The sequence below is a fragment of the Trachypithecus francoisi genome, unplaced genomic scaffold (assembly GCF_009764315.1).
Source record: "Trachypithecus francoisi isolate TF-2019V2 unplaced genomic scaffold, Tfra_2.0 Contig01579, whole genome shotgun sequence".
In the NCBI taxonomy this organism is placed as follows: domain Eukaryota; kingdom Metazoa; phylum Chordata; class Mammalia; order Primates; family Cercopithecidae; genus Trachypithecus; species Trachypithecus francoisi.
The window spans coordinates 17,281,125-17,297,553 of NW_022681442.1; the positions used below are offsets into that span (position 1 = coordinate 17,281,125).

General features: G+C 41.3%; 1 protein-coding gene across 5 annotated transcripts in view; it reads left to right on the forward strand.

The window, feature by feature from the left end:
- Positions 1-5,734: 5,734 nt before the first annotated feature.
- Positions 5,735-16,429, forward strand: part of CCDC186 (coiled-coil domain containing 186) — a 50,562-nt gene continuing 39,867 nt past the window's right edge. For 3 of the 5 annotated variants that reach the window (XM_033182049.1, XM_033182062.1, XM_033182072.1), the window contains exon 1: positions 5,735-6,301. The gene's annotated coding sequence lies outside the window, so the exon portion shown is untranslated. Of the gene's footprint in view, positions 6,302-7,039; positions 7,165-16,429 lie in introns of all 5 variants that reach the window. The other 2 variants (XM_033182054.1, XM_033182081.1) reach the window with 2 other exon arrangements.

The following is a 16,429-nucleotide window of genomic DNA, read 5'->3' on the forward strand; positions in this document are numbered from 1 at the left end:
AATGCGGAGGGCAGTAGTTAACTTCCTCATATATCCTAATCACGAGGATTAAATGAGAGACGAAGTAAATCACTTGGCACAGTGGCTAGTACTTCCTAAGGGCTCAAAGGGCACTATTATTTCTGCTTTACTTTTATACCACTCCTACAAGCATAAAATTTCTTCCATTCCTGTGGAACCAGCTTGCAAGTTTAAGATGAAAATAATTTGAGGACTAAAGTATTTTTATTTCGTTATTCCTACAGATAAACAAGGGAGACGTGGGAAGCTGGAATAACTTCCCAAACCCCCCCAGGGCCAGCACCTTACACAATTCAGATGAAAACGCAGGTCAGCCTCCACGGCCTTGGATTTTAGCACACAGCACCGTGCTGCCTCACTAAGAAAGCTGGAAGTATCAGTTCCCTTAGTTCAGAGGCCCAGCAGGGCTAACGTTATTTATAGTAAGGACCCCAGGGCCCAGAAAAGCTATTGGCACACAGCAGGCACTCCTTAAACAAACCAGCGCCAGCTGACCCACATCTAAGTGAATGCCCTAGCGCATCTTCCTTTCCTATAGGAGGAAGGTGGGGGAAAAGAAAGTCTAGTGTTAATATTGTTTGTATTGCAGTTTTTAGTCAAACGAAGGCAGTGAGTCCACATGCAAGTTTCTCTTAGAGAGAAGATGAACGTTTGCATTTGAAGGAGTGATGCCCAGAAGTGCTATTTCCAAACTCATAGAGAATCCTCCCACACCAAACCCTCCAATCTTAGACCTGCCCTTTGCAGCCGAGGTTCCAAATCTCCTCTCTCCACTTCCATGCCCCTTGTACCCGCTCAACGCCCAACCTCAACGTCCAGCGCCCAACGTCTGGCCCCCAACGACCGAAGTCCCCTCCCTTCCCCTTCATGCAGGCCCTCTCCCTCCCCTATATGCCTGGGAACCCTCACCTGGAAAGGGGCAAGAGGACCACGGACCCGAACCCGTCTCTGCGGCCTGGCGGTGGTGGCAACTGCCTATGCTGGGAGCCCCGCCGCCTGGGATGCGCCTGGCACTCCACTCACCTCCGATCCCGACTGCGCCCTCCTGGCTCCAGCGCACGCATGCGCACTCCGTGTCCACGTGCAACTCAATGTGCCCACGTGCTCCCTCCGCCTTCCCCGGAAGCGGCTTGTGCTCTAGTTGCAGGCTCAAAAAGTTCCTTTGCAGAAACTTTATTTTGTTCTAACTTCTTCTAGAAAGATATCTCTGGCAAAGTCCTCGGCACATTTTGGGCGCAAAGATGCAGACTTTGTCTCCTTGAAGGTCACTTGGGTCGCCGTACCCACTTAAAGGTCTTCCAAGGTTTTCCAAATCAACTGCCTCTGCCTGGTCTTAGAAGTTAAACACACACGTGCTCATACTTTTTTTCTTTTCTTCCTGACTGAGGGCATGTGGTTATAACTGTTGGTGTTACTTAAAGACAAGCTTTTTAATTTTTTTTTTTTTTTTTGCTATGGAACTCTTCTAACAATTTCATAGGAAGGGAACCCTTGTGTACCTGTCATCTACTTTCTACCTTATCAATTCATGGTTAATCTTGTCTACATCTGCACCCCAAGCACTCTTCCGGCAATGTTTTGAAGCAAATCCGAGAATTGTAAATGTGAGACAAAGTAGCAAACGTCCGCTTCTGGCCCCCAGCATAGTCTTCCCTCACTGTGAAAAAAGCTTTGTTCATTGTGTTTGTCAGCATGATTTCAGACCGCCTCACTTAGTAACTTCTCAGCCCTCCAGAAGAATCCCTTGGAGAGTGCGTAAGCAGGCTGGAACTCAGGTTCCCACCTCTCAGAATCAATGCATTTTTAGAAAAGATACATTCAGAGATCTAGCCTTTGCCTTTTTCTGTACATAAGGGATAGGATTAATGATGATGCCTAGACTTACTCTCGCACCCAAACTTTGAAGAGATTTTTATCTTATATATAGCTTCTGGGCACTTTTAATGTAACCACTGGGCATAACCTCTACCACCTAATATTTAAAGTGTGCTGACACACTGCTTTGGAGTAGTTTAACAGAAATTTTGTGGGATCTCCCTGGTTGCAGTCCTCTGTAAGACTCTGAATAAAACTAACTTCAATTATTTAAAAGCCTGATTTTTTTTCTTTAGTTGATATATTTTTAATACATTTTATTTTTTAGAGCAGTTTCATATTTACAGAATAGTGAAATTAAAGTGCTGGCTGGGCGTGGTGGCTCATGCCTGTAATCCCAGCACTTTGGGAGGCCGAGGCGGGCAGATCACTTGAGGTCAGGAGTTCAAGACCAGCCTCGCCAACATGGTGAAACCCCGTCTCTACTAAAAATAAAAAAAATTTTTTAAAATTAGCTGGGTGTGGTGGCAGGTGCCTGTAATCCCAGCTACTTGGGAGACTAAGGCGGGAGAATCGCCTGAACCTGGGAGGCGGAGGTTTCAGCAAGTGGAGATCATGCCACTGCACTCCAGCCTGGGCAGCAGAGCGAGACTCTATCTCAAAAAACAAAAAACAAAAAAAAAAAAAAGAAAAAGAAACGAAAGTGCTGGACAAAGTTCTGACAGAAGTCACATCATTTCCCCTATTATTAGCATGGTCTATTAGCATGATACATTTGTTACAATTAAGGAACCAACATTGATATATTATTAATTAAAGTCCATCCTTTTGATTTCCTTAGTTTTTACCTACTGTCCCTTTTCTGATGCAAGATCTCATCAGGATATCATATTTCATTTAGTTTTCATAGATCCTTAGGCTCTTCTTGGCCACGGGACTTCCTTAGACTTTTTGTTTTGATGACCTTGACATCAAGCTTCCAGGAGTACTGTCAGGCGTTTTGTAGGATGCCCTACTTTGCAATTTGTCTGATGTTTTTCTGCTGGTAGGAAAGGAGTTATGGGTTATTGGAAGGAAGATCACAGAGGTAAAAATGCCATTTTTATTGCATCATATCAAGCGTACATCCTATGAATATGATTATGACAAATGATGTAGGACTGACTGTGGTAGTGTTTGTTAGGTCTTTCTACTATACTCTTTTTTTTTTCCCTTCCCTTTTCATACTATACACTTTGAAAGGAAGCTATTATTTGAAGCCCACATTTAAGGAGTAGGGAGTTATGTTGTCCCTCTTTGAAGATGCAGTATCTACAGAAATTATTTGAAATTCTTCTGCACAGGAGATTTGTCTCTTCTCCATTTACTAATTTAATAATAGACTCATGGATATTTATTTTATACTTTTATAATCCAATACTACTGTATTTCCTTGCTCAGATTTTTCCAGCTTTGGCCACAGGGAGCTCTTTCAGTTGGTTTCTGTTCTTTCACATGCTATCATCAGGTGGTATTTTATTTGTTAAGCACTTTATTACTTTCTGGGATATTGTATCTTTTCATCCAAAAATATTGTAAGTGGGTGTCTTTGAGATTACCACTTTTAAGTAACATCACCAAAACTTATCCCAACTTTAAAAACAGTAATTTCTCTTGCTTTCCTTTCCTTTCTCCTTTTTCTCCTTTCTTCTCCTTTCCTTTCTCTCTGACAGGGTCTTCCTGTCGCCCAGACTAGAGTACAGCGGCAGAGTCATAGCTCACTGCAGACTTGAATTGCTGGACTCAAGCCATCACCCCGCCTCAGTAGCTGGGATTACAGGTGTGAGCCATAGTGCCTGGCCATAATTTCTTAATATCATAAAATTAATACTAAACACTTCCAGATACCTCAAATGTTATTTTTTAATTTTCTTTTTAGAGATGGGATCCCACTGTGTTGCCCAAGCTGGTCTCAAACTCCTGAGCTCAAGCAGCCCACCTCGGCCTCCCAAAGTGCTGGGATTGGAGGTGTGAGCCACCACGCCCAGCCATTCAAGTGTTATCTTAAATTGTTGATATGTTCAAATCAGGATCAAAACATCCTGTATTTGCACTCAGTGATTTATTTTTAAAATAGGTTTCTCTTTAAATACTGTACTTCTCTTGCAATTTATTTATTACAGTAACTGCAGGTTTTTTTTGTTTTTGTTTTTGTTTTTTTTCCCCCCCATTCAATTTTGTTGATTGCATCCCCCTGGCAGGACTACTTCACAGGTGGTGGTGTGCTTCTCTATTGCAGCATTTCAGAAAATACATAGTATGTAGTGGGTTCACTTTGGAGGATATTAAGATTGATCTAGTACGTTCAAGTGGTGTCAGCCCCATCCATCCATTACAATACGAAGCTTCCTATCAATTTTTCATCTAATGGTTCTAGATTCACAGATGATCAGTACCTAGATCCATTAGCTCGTCAGGGTTTACAAAATGGTGATCATCTATCTTTCTTTCTGCAATTATTACATGGAGTTCTATAGAGAAGAACTTCCCCACATTGACTATCTGATTGACATTCAGTTTGCAACAGGAAAGGTAGGATGAATGCTTGATTCTTTACCTTTATCAGTTCTCAGATTGTAATGTCTTGTTGTCATCTTTCCAAGAGGGTCAATGACATTAAAAAAATAAATGCACTCACTGATTTTTTACATAATGTATAACCCATTGCTGTTATTATTTTTGAATGCTAAATTTGTCCTGTTTGAGAAGTTGGAGCATCTTTGAACTGCCTTCTGAGTCTTTTGGGCACAGTTCATGTCCTTCGCTTTCTTCCTTGATTTCTGCTACAACCAACATGTCCTAGGCTATCTTGCATATTTCTTGCCCCTACTAGGAATCAGCACTTAACCTCCAAGAGGAGCCAAAGTAACTTTTTCTGGGAAATGCTATTTAGAGATCATAATCTGGAGAATAGGAGTGTGCAATGGGTTGGTCACTGTTCTAGGAGTTTTCAGTAGACACACCTTTTTTTCATGAAAAAAATGTACAATGAGTTAATTCTGATTTTTGTAAATTCAAATATAGGATTGCAGAATTTTAATGTAATGTCTTTGGTTTATATTTATGTATCTTTTATAGTGAAAAACTTGGTTCACAAAAATATATATACTTTATACTAATTATAAATTCAGTAATATTCAGAAGTAGCAATACCAATGTTATTACTGACGAGTACTGAAAACAGCTTAAGGTTTCTTCAGTTTTTTCCACTTGGATTAATGTCTCCCTAGGAAGGTTTGGTCGATTTGTTTTAAAGTCAAATCATTCATTTTCTGTGACAAGACACTTTAACTTCAAAATGTGCTTCAATGTAGTACCTTCATTTGAGGAGTGAGGTGCCATTACACCTCCGTGTGGGTTTGCCAACAGTATCGAAGAAATTTAACAGAGCAGTAGTTAAGTTTTGCTTTACAAACTCTTACATTGCAGAATCGTCTGAATTAGCTATTTTCATTCATGAGATGTGTGTAAGTCCTAAACCAAAGAACACTTTCTCCGGACTAAGGAGGTTTGCAAAACCTCCAAAGACTGAACTGCTGACCTTCCTTCTCTGGCTCCGGCGAGGCAACTGTACCCAATATACTTTTTGTTGCCATGCTGCGTGCCAGGTTACCCAGCCGCGAGAGGACACTTCCTACCATCAGTGCGCTCAGTCTGGAGCCAGAGACGAAGGCACCGACAGTTTATTATTAAACAATGGTAGCAGCGCCACGCTGAAGACACGAACGCGCTCTTAGGGAACCCCCCGAGGTCTCCCCCAGGGCTGAATCGTCGACCTGGCAGGTAGCCTGCTCCAGCCGATTCCGCCCACGTAAGGTGCAAGGTTTACGCACCAGAGCCGGGAAGCCACCAATTTCAAATTCTCTTTTATTGCTTTATGTCCCTGACTCATGCAGGCCAAAGGGTGAGGAGGAGTAATAGCCAACAAGAGCGTCCTGCAGAAAGAAACAACCTGCGTGGCTCGGGATGAGCGTAAGAGGAAAGACAAGACCAAGGGGCAGGAGAGTCGGCTTTCTAGGTCGCGGGGGCGTGGGTGCCCAGCCTGGTTGAGTGCTGGGCGGGGCCTCCCGGGCGGCGAGGTGGGCGGTGAGCTCCGCCGGCCCCGCCTACTGCAGACAGGTTACCCAGGACCTCAAGGTGTGCCGCGTCACCCCGCCCGTGCTGCGTTGATTGGTTCCTCCAGGGAGCCCCCGCCCCCTCAGCTGTAACCGGGCCGGCTTCAGCGTCGCCGCCATCTTTGTTGATGTGTCAGCTCCGCAGGGGTTTGGGGAAGCAGCGGCTGAGAGAGTGAGGCGTCGGCTGTGTTTCTCACCGCGGTCTTTTCCTCCCACTCTTGGCTGGTCGGACCCCGTTATGGAAAAGTTGGCCCCTGAGCCAGAGCTCCAGCAGCCTCGTTAGGGTGTGGCCTGAGGCTTGGAGAAGTGGGGTGAGTGTCTGAGGGGCGCTCGGGGCAGACCAGGGAGTCGCGGTCTCGGTGCTGTGAGGCTGCCAACCTTCCACTCCTTCCTCAGGTCCCAGGGCGGGGACGAGGGCGAGGGCTAGGTCGAACCGGCTCCCCGCCGGGCTCCTTCTAGGGCGTGGAGGAAGGGGAGGGCTGGGGAACGAGTTTCAAGCCCCTTCCTCTCCCTGCCTTCCTCCTTCGGTTCCGGGACCTTGGAGATGGCGAAGGGGGTCAGCGGGGGTCGTGGGGGCTGTGCCTCGCGAGCGTCCGAATTCGAGCCCTTTGCCTGGGCTGCCTGTGAACTGCAACCAAGCCCCACCTGCTCGAGAATCTTTCCTAGACTCAATCGCCGATTTCGCTTCTCGTCTCGAGTTAACCATATGTGGGTGTTCTATGTTTACTGTTGTGATGACTTGTTACCCTCTTCCAAACACTTCCATTACTGTGACTCTAAGTTCCTTAGAAATGATTCGTTTGGAGTGTGGATACTGTTCTTTATGTGGTCTTTCAAGGACATCAAGGCATTTCATAAACCTTGGTTGATAAGGACGGGGTTTCAAATTTATGTCTCCATCAGTAGTGAAAAATGGTAAAAACAAAACAGAAACCCTTCCCCGTGTCCCTAAAGTAGCAATTTTGGGAAACAGTGCAGGTGTGATTATTGCTTAGCTGTTAACAATTTAACAACTTCAGCTAATACATTCCCATCTTGATTTTGTTTAGAGGAAAAAGTCCTGGATTTGGAGTCAGAACATCTGGATTAGAATCCTACTTCTTTCACTTGATAATCTTGTTACCTATGGGAATCAGAAGAGAGAATATAGTAAAAATACGCAGTACAGTCCCAGGTACTTGGCCGTTTTCTCTGCATGTGTGTCATGTTCCTTTGATGCCTAGCTTTTTGTTTCTTCCAAAACGATAGGCCGGGTGTTGTCTTCTCAGGTGTGCAGTAAATTAGGGTTTCAGGAGGTGGGCTGGTAGTCATTCTGAAGAAATTAATCTGCTATTATCTATTTAGGTATGCTAAATAGGTGGGTGTGGCTTTCCCAGCGACTAACTACACCTTAATATTTACCTAAGTTCATCTCGTGGGAAGGATTCAGGTTCTAGAGAGATTGATAGTGAAACTGAACTATCTCTGTGTGTAATGTACACTGTTCCCTGTGTAACTTCAATTCTTTATCCAACATTACACAAATAAACAGTAGTGATTGGCCAGGTTCATTTTTCTGTTTTATTTTTGGTCTTTTCATGTTATTTTTAATTCAGTGAAGATATTAGATCACGAATCTTTCAGTATTAAGAATTAAAACTTATTTTTACAGCATAATAGGCAAACGTATCATTACTGAAGATTCTCCCTGGAAATTCATGGATTGTGTTTATTTTTTTAAAGGCCCTGTTAAATTCAGAATAACTGCATCTAAACTTAAGGTTTCTTTAAACAGTGGAGATTCCATAGTGTGTCATTGGCTTTTGAGTCCTATTTATTGCTAACGGGAAGGGTTGGCTGGTGTGTATCACAGTGACCACTCTGACCTTTTAGCTCTTTCACCCATAAACTGAAGAGTTGTTCTTTAATGCTATGCAGTGACAGCATAGCTGATGATGATTGCTTAGTATGTTCAGTTTAGAAACATCTATTTGCAGCTTTATGCTGACATCATGGAGTGAAGATAAAAGCGTCGCAGTATACTCACTCTAGGGAAGAGACAGTAGGTTGAAACACAAAGCAGCTTTATTTGGAGATTTAGAAAATAATCTTTCCCTTTGAAGAAGGACTAGTAATCTGCACTAGTTTCTCAAATTCATGCAACGGTTTTGTGTTAAAGTAAGAATCCTTACTCTGACATTTTTTTTTTATTTTAGTAAAACTTAGGTTTTTCTTTTATCTCTACCTTAAAATAACTAAAGCTGGTTCTTCAGTGTCTCATAAACATATCATTGACTTTACAGTATTGCAAATGTTATACTTAGTATTCATTTTAGGGGCAGCAGTGAGAGCATAGATAATTTAATCTATTGTTTCAAACTGCTTTGAACTTTCTTAGCTACTGAGATTTTAAAAATGTATTTGGGCTAAAAAGTAAAAAAAAAAAAAAAAGGGCAAATACTGAGGTGAAGGGACAGTAGACACAAAGTGGAAATCAGCCCCAGCATAGTTTTGATTGGATTGTGAGTTTATTATTAACATTCGTCTATCATTAAGACACATGAACTGATAGTTGTAGGATTATGTAGACTGTGTTAACGTCTACCACACTTAACTACATAATCCCACAGTAGACTATCAGTTCATGTTTTTAATAAACTAGAGCACACCAAATTAACCAACCCTGGCCAAAGGTGGCTTCAAAATTTAAACATTAACCCAAACTTTTTAATATAATGCAGGCTTATAACTTGAAAAAAATTTTTTTTAAAGATGTTAGCCTTCGTTTTGTTTAGTGTTTTGAGACAAGATCTCAATCTGACCCAGGCTGGAGTATAGTGGTATGGTCACAATTCACTGTAGCCTTGACCTGGGCTCAAGCAATCCTCTTGCCTTAGCCTCCTGAGTATCTAGGACAACAGGCACAGGCCACCATGCTAATCTTTTTAATTAAAAAAATATATATTATTATTTTTTATAGACCAGGTCTTGCTGTGTTTCCCAGGCTGGTCTCTTACTTCCTGGCCTCATTTGATCCTCCCATCTCGGCCTCCCAAAGTGCTGGGATTACAGGTGTGAGCCATTTGTTTTACCTTCTTTATTCGTTTTCAGATTTGGAAGAAAATTAGCTGATAATACTTTTTGTGTTTTCTTCGACTCATTGAAGTGCAAGTGCAGTCTTCAAAATAGATTTCTATATTAGTAGGCAATTATTTCTGATAACTTTCTGCTTTAGTATTTTGAAGTATTTATAGGAGATATGTAAAATTACTGAGCTGATATGACATATATGGCGTAACTTGATAATGTAAACTATGATGTAGCCACCGACCCTCTTTTTCATGGAATTTTGATGGACCATAATTTCTCTTTGTCCTGTTATCCTATCACAGGATTTGGTACTATTGGGGAGTTGGTGGAATTTGGGGGTCTTCCCCCTTCTATTGCTCAAGTCTTTTTTTTAAAACATCTTTTTGTGTGTGTGTGTGTGAGATATAATGCATATATCATAAAGTTCTTGCCTTGCGCCTTAGGTGTAAAGCTAAACATACCTCCATAGGGATAAATAACCATGGTCTCATAAAACAAACTTTTCAAACTGGTGAACTAAAGGAAACTTTCTTATTCTAGTGCTATGTTGCACTTAAAGGAAACTCAGTATATTACAGTTAAATTTGTGCCAACCATGGTGGCTCATATCTGTAATCCCAGCACTTTTGGGGGGTTAAGGTGAAAAGATTGCTTGATGCCAGTAGTTTGAGATCACCCTGGGCAACATAGCAAGACTCCATCTCTACAAAACATTTTTAAGAATTAGCTGGGTTTGGCGGCATGTACCTGCAGTCCCAGCTTCTTAGGAGGCTGAGGTGGGAGGATCAGTTGAGCCCAGGAATTTGAGGCTGCAGTGACCTCTGACTGCACTCCAACCTGGGTGACAGAGCAAGACTCTATCTCTAATAATAAAATAAAATTAAATTTTACCCAAAAGCTTAATAGGATGTGACTACTTTAAAAAGCATGTCTTCATTTTTGTAGAGCTTACAGTTTTTTTTCAAATAGCCTCCTTGGTTTTTATCTTTTAAAAGCAGAATTTTATCTGCATAAATTCACCTTGTATGAAACTTAAGTGTCAGATGTTTTCATCACGTGAAACAACATTTTCATGTTTCTTACACAAGTTCTTTTCCATCCTATTATTCTGTTTTTAAAAAGCTAAGTTAAAAATATTAACTGGGTAAAGTGGCATGCACCTGTAGTCTTATCTACTTGGGAGGCTTAAGTGGGATGATTGCTTGAGCCCAGAAGTTTGAAGCTGCAGTGAGCTATGATTGAACCACTGCATTCCAGCCTGAGTGACAGAATGAGACCCTATTTCTAAACATAAATAAGTAAATAGCTAGCTAGCTTTATCCAGAAAGTTTGTCTTTTAAAGTTAATTATTTATCAAAAATCAGTTATTTGGGGGTTGTGAGCAGGTTACGTTGAACTATGTGCATACTTTTTTGATTTGATGTTCTGACATTAATTGCAATATCAAAATCTTGATAGAACTAGTCAGAAAGATGTTATTCTTTCGTTTATGCTGCTTTCAAGGTGTTTTTGGAGAATACTTTAAAGCTCTTTTGATGTAGGTACTTTTCCTACAAAGGACAGTAAGCCATTATATTGAAGAACAGGAGTGGTCTCAAGTTCAGTTTTTTTAATGGATATTACTTGAGAAGTATACAGCTGGTATTATAATGGTATGGGCTGGGCGCGGTGGCTCATGCCTGTAATCCCAGCACTTTGGGAGGCTGAGGCCGGCGGATCACTTGAGGTCAGGAGTTCAAGAAAGCCTGGCCAACATGGTGAAATCCCATCTTTACTAAAAATACAGAAATTAACTGGGTGTGGTGGCACACCCCGGTAATCCCAGCTACTCGGGAGGCTGAGCGGGAGAATCGCTGGAATCCAGGAGGCAGAGGTTGCAGTGAGCCAAGATGGCACCACTGCCTTCCAGCCTGGGTGACAGAGTGAGACTCCATCTCAAAAAAAGGAATGGTACTACAGTTTATAATTTAAAAATTTATGGTCTGTGAATGAAGCCAGATTTCTCTTAATAGACTTAAAACACTTAAGCATTTCTTTCTTAGCTTCTGATGGAGCCCTGGCAAACCTTAAAGTTAAAATACTGTAACATTAAATACTGTGGAATTCATAATACTTTAGTGTTTATTGGCAGTAAAACACGGAGAATAAAATGAGGATTTCTATTTTATTCACTGCCATGTTCCCAACACTTAGAATAGTGCCTGCACATATTAATAGATGCTCAATATGTATTTGGTAAAAATGAACATCTAGTTTGGAAATGTGTTTCTTAGTACCTTCGTATGAGACTAGTTTCTTTGATAACCTGTTACTGTCTGTGAGTTTGTTATATCACCTCACAGGTTCTTGCCTACTGCACAGATAGAGGCAGTTTACTGAGATAGCAATATTGCAATAGAGAAGGTTTAATAAATGCAGAGCCAGCCAAGTAATAGTAAGAAGTTAATTACTCAAATCAATCTCCCTGAAAATTAGGAGACTAGAGTTTTTTAAGGATAATTTGGTGGGCAGGGGGCTAGGGAATGGGGAATGCTAATTGGTTGGGTCGGGGATGACTCACAGGGGGTTGAAGCTATCTTCTTGTGCCAAGTTACAAGACCAGTTGAGCCAGTTTAGTGGTCCAGGTGGCAGGCACTAGCTGGTGCATCAAAATGCAGGGTCTGAAAAATACTTCGAACACCAATCTTAGATTTTACAATAGTGATGTTACATATAGGGGCAATATTTGCAGTTTATCAAATAAACCTAAATTTTTTGTTGTTTATACTGCTAATTAGAAAAACAGGAAATGGAACCAAACGACAGTGTTTTCATTTATATGGTTCTTGTGTGGAAATAATTTTGTAGAAATGTGAGTTCTAAAAATAAGTTCCAGAGTGGGTAATGGTTGGCTTTAAGGCAAGTAAAAGTTGTTTCTTGACCAGTTGCCTACAGCTGATGAGCTCCAGTAAGAGCGAAACCAGTTCTCACCCACTGAAATGATTTCGAAGTGTGAATTGGTCCTGTAGTACTGTGTCAGAAACAGAAACAACTCTAGGGGAGAAAAAGTACTTGAGTTAAAAGAAATTTTGTGACTGTACTGTATTAAATACAGTTTCTCCTAATGAGTAAGAGTTGCTAAAAGGTATTATAATCTATAATTGTAATTACTATATATATGTATGAGTGTAAATTTGCTTTGTACAAGCACTTCTATTTTTTTAGAGACCTGCTGTCACTCTTGTTCAGGCTGGAGTGCAGTGGTGCCATCATAGCTCATTGCAGCCTTGAACTCCTGGACTCAAGTGATCTTGCCACCTCAGCTTTCTGAGTAGCTGGGACTACAGGTACATGCCACCATGCCCAGCTAACTTTAACAAATTTTTTTTTTTTTTGTAGAGATGAGGTCTTGTTATGTTGCCTAGGCTGGTCTCAAACTCCTGATCTCAATCAGTCCTTCCACATCAGCCTTCCAAGGTGTTGGGATTACACACTGCACCCCTGATGTACCAGCACTTCTTAAAATAATCTTACAAATGAATGTCTTGTTTTACATCCTTCCCCTTTAGTCTACTACCTGCCATTCTATCCTTAGTAGCCTCTATGACGGCTCCCCTTTTACCCGATACCCCTCTCCCCCCAAAAAACTTGAATAGCAACCAAATTGGCCTTCATCAGTATTGTCAACTGGAGGCCTACATGAGGACTCAGCCAACTGTTTTTCTTCTGGTTAACTGTGAACATAATCAAGTTCATTGCTTTTTCCCCTGATCTGCTGCCACTCTTGTGCAGCTATTTATGGTGATGGCTTTGTTGCATGTATACACATAGACCATTGTTAACCCCCTCCTTTTCCTTTGGCTGCCAAACAGTATTCATTTGAGCATCATCAGAAGGTGTGCAAGCGGCCAGGTGCAGTGGCTCACGCTTGTAATCCCAGCACTTTGGAAGGCCGAGGTGGGCGGATGACAAGGTCCAGAGACAGACCATCCTGGCCTACATGGTGAAACCCCCAATCTTACTAAAAATACAAAAATTAGCTGGGCATGGTGGCTTGTGCCTGTAATCTCAGCTACTTGGGAGGCTGAGGCAGATGAATGACTTGAACCAGGGAGTCGGAGGTTGCAGTGAGCCGATCATGCCACTGCACTCAGCCTGGCAACAGAGTGAGACTCCGTCTTTCCAAAAAAAAAAAAAAAACCAGCTTGCAAGCTAAGTAGTTATCACATGCCAATTTACATGATTTTCTAAAGGTCATGAGCATATTGCTGAGAGAAGTTACAGAAAGTACTTGCCTTTTGAGGTTAATCTGAGTCTTCCTTAATTTACAGGAGAAGGATATATAAAACAGATTCTAAGCTTAGGTAACCAAATAAACAGCTTTTTAAATCTAGATGAATATCCAGCAGGATAACACATTTTTGTTGTTCTATACTGTCTTGCACATTGTCATCTTACAACCTGTTTTCCATCCACTGAATGCTGTTTGCTCCCTAGATCACTGTGTAAACCCGGTTGACCCCACCTTCATTTTTATAACCACTGAAGAGCATTTGCAAAAATGCATGTAAATGTAGTAGAGAACATGTTTGTTAGATATATTATTACTATTATATTGCGTGAGACTTAAGAGTTTGATTCAGTTCAGAGTGAAGTTCCATCTTCATGCAAGGACAAAGATCATTTAAAAGGCTAAAGCTGCCTCGTCAAAAAGGTCACAAGAAAGGCTGTATGTGCTTGATGAGTATAAATGCAGTGTTTTTTAATTTACCCTGAGAGACTATTTTTGTACTTGTGATGAGAGAAAATTTGGAGGAAGATGTGACATTAGAATTGGTCCTTTTTTTTTTTTTTTTTTTTTGAGACGGAGTCTCGCTCTGTCACCCAGGCTGGAGTGCAGTGGCCGGATCTCAGCTCACTGCAAGCTCCGCCTCCCGGGTTCACGCCATTCTCCTGCCTCAGCCTCCCGAGTAGCTGGGACTACAGGCGCCCGCCACCTCGCCTGGCTAGATTTTTGTATTTTTTTTGTAGAGACGGGGTTTCACCGTGTTATAGAATTGGTCCTTTAAACATAGGCTTTAGATAGACCTAAGGGAAGAACATTCTAGTTGAGAACAAAGCCATTGAAATGTTAATATGCAAATTGGGGGAATCTTTGAGTTAGACTGGTTTGGCTAGTGAAGTATAGTGAAGTGCCAGGATTTCAGGAATGTGTTGAGAGATAAGAATGGAAAAGTAGTACAACTGGTTTACTGAGGAATCTTAAATCTGGGATATAAACATGAAATGGTTTTATTTTTTCCTTACTAGGTCTCCAGTCATACAGTGTAAAACACTCCTAACCTCTGTACTTCCTTCTGAAGTGCAGTCCTTTTAAGAATCTCTTGGTCTGATGTAACTATTACACCACTTTTGGTTACTACAAAAAACTTATTCCAGAAATTAAGACAGGTTCTAGCCATTAAAATAAAAGAAATGAAGTCACAAACTCATTGTTTTCTCTGAAGAAGAGTTGAAGCTGTTCCCAGCTGCTTGGCATGAGGAGGTGTAATTTGACTCAAAGACGTGCTCCTTCTCCTTATTATTTTTTAATTTTTTTATTGTTTTTGAGACGAAGTGTCTCACTCTGTTGCCCAGGCTGGAGTGCAATGGCGTGATCTCGGCCCACTGCACCCTCCGCCTCCTGGGTTCAAGCAATTCTTCTGCCTCAGCCTCCTGAGTAGCTGAGATTACAGGCACCCACTGTCATGCCTGGCTAATTGTTTTTTGTTTTTTGTTTTTGTTTTTTGTTTTTTTGAGACAGAGTCTTGCTCTGTCTTCCAGGCTGGAGTGCAGTGGCGCAATCTTGGCTCACCACAACCTCTGCCTTCCGGGTTCAAGCAGTTCTCTGCCTCAGTCCTGCGAGTAGCTGGGATTACAGGCAGCTGCCACCACACCCAACTAATTTTTGTGTTTTTAGTAGAGACGGGGGAGTTTCACCATCTTGGCCAGGCTGGTCTTGAACTCTTGACCTCGTGATCCGCCTGCCTTGGCCTCCCAAAGTGCTGGGATTACAGGTGTGAGCCACCACACCCAACCCACAAGTTATATCTTAAAGTGAGTTACTTTGGGTGAGGTAATGTAGGTGGCAGTGCCTCTGAGAATTATTTTATTTTGTCCTAGATTTTGGAATACAGAGTACTTACAAGGTCTTTTATTTACTCCCTTTCTTTGTGTTGTCTAAACCAAGGCTTTAATACTAGTGTGTGCTTTGGCTTGGTTATAAAATACCTGCAGCAAGATAATGATAATTTGGTTGTTTGGAAACATATTTATATAGAGAGGTAGAGTATTTAGGCCAATGGCTATATTAATTGATGCCTCAGAGGGCAGTCTAGAAATTAGCATATTTAACAAGCTGGTCTGCTTTTCTTTTCTTACACTTATTCCTCCCATTTTTGAGATTCCTAGAATAATGTTTCTCAAATACTAGTGTTACCATTTCTGTGCTTACAAGCTTTAATTGAACAAATATGTGAGAACCCACTATGTGCTAGAAACTCTGCGTTATAATTAAGTATACAAGTCTTTTCTGATTTACCATGATTTGTTCTTAACAAAATTCACTCCTGCTTAGCCTTCTATGGAGTCTACCTGACCAGTCTTCTGTCTCTCTTTTCATCATCCTCTGATAACCACCTTTATCCCAGCCTGATGTAACCATGCACGTTTTGTTACTTAAAAATTTAGTGTATCTCTCCATTAGTTTTCCATTAGTTTATATCTCATGTATAAACTAGAGGTATTTTCCATTAGTGTCTCTCTCATCTGGAATGATTGCTCTGTTATTTCTGTCAAAACTATGATCTGCCCACTTTTTAATCTAACCTCACATGGTTTCAGTAACTCATGACCTTGTACATGCTTTGTTGATACCTGACAAAAGAAGTCAACAATTTTTTTTATCAAGATTGTGGAAATATTTTATAATTATATGTTGTAGGATAATATTTGAAGATGACTAATTTTCATGAAATGGCTAGAATAGTAACCTCTATAAACAAAATATAAAAATATATTCTAGGCTGGATGTGGTGGCTCACCCCTGTATTCCTAGCACTTTGGGAGGCCAAGGCAGGTGGATCACCTGATGTCAGGAGTTTGAGACCTCTCTTACTAAAAACACAAAAAATTAGCCAGGCGTAGTATTGGGCCCCTGTAGTCTCAGCTACTCAGGAGGCTGAGGCAAGAGAATTGCTGGAACCTGGGAGGCAGAGGTTGCAGTGAGCCAAGATCTCATCATTGCACTCCAGCCCGGGCAACAATAGTGAGACTCTGTCCCCCAAAAAAAGATACATATATATATGTGTGTGTGTGTGTGTTTGTGTGTGTATATGTGTATATATGTATAT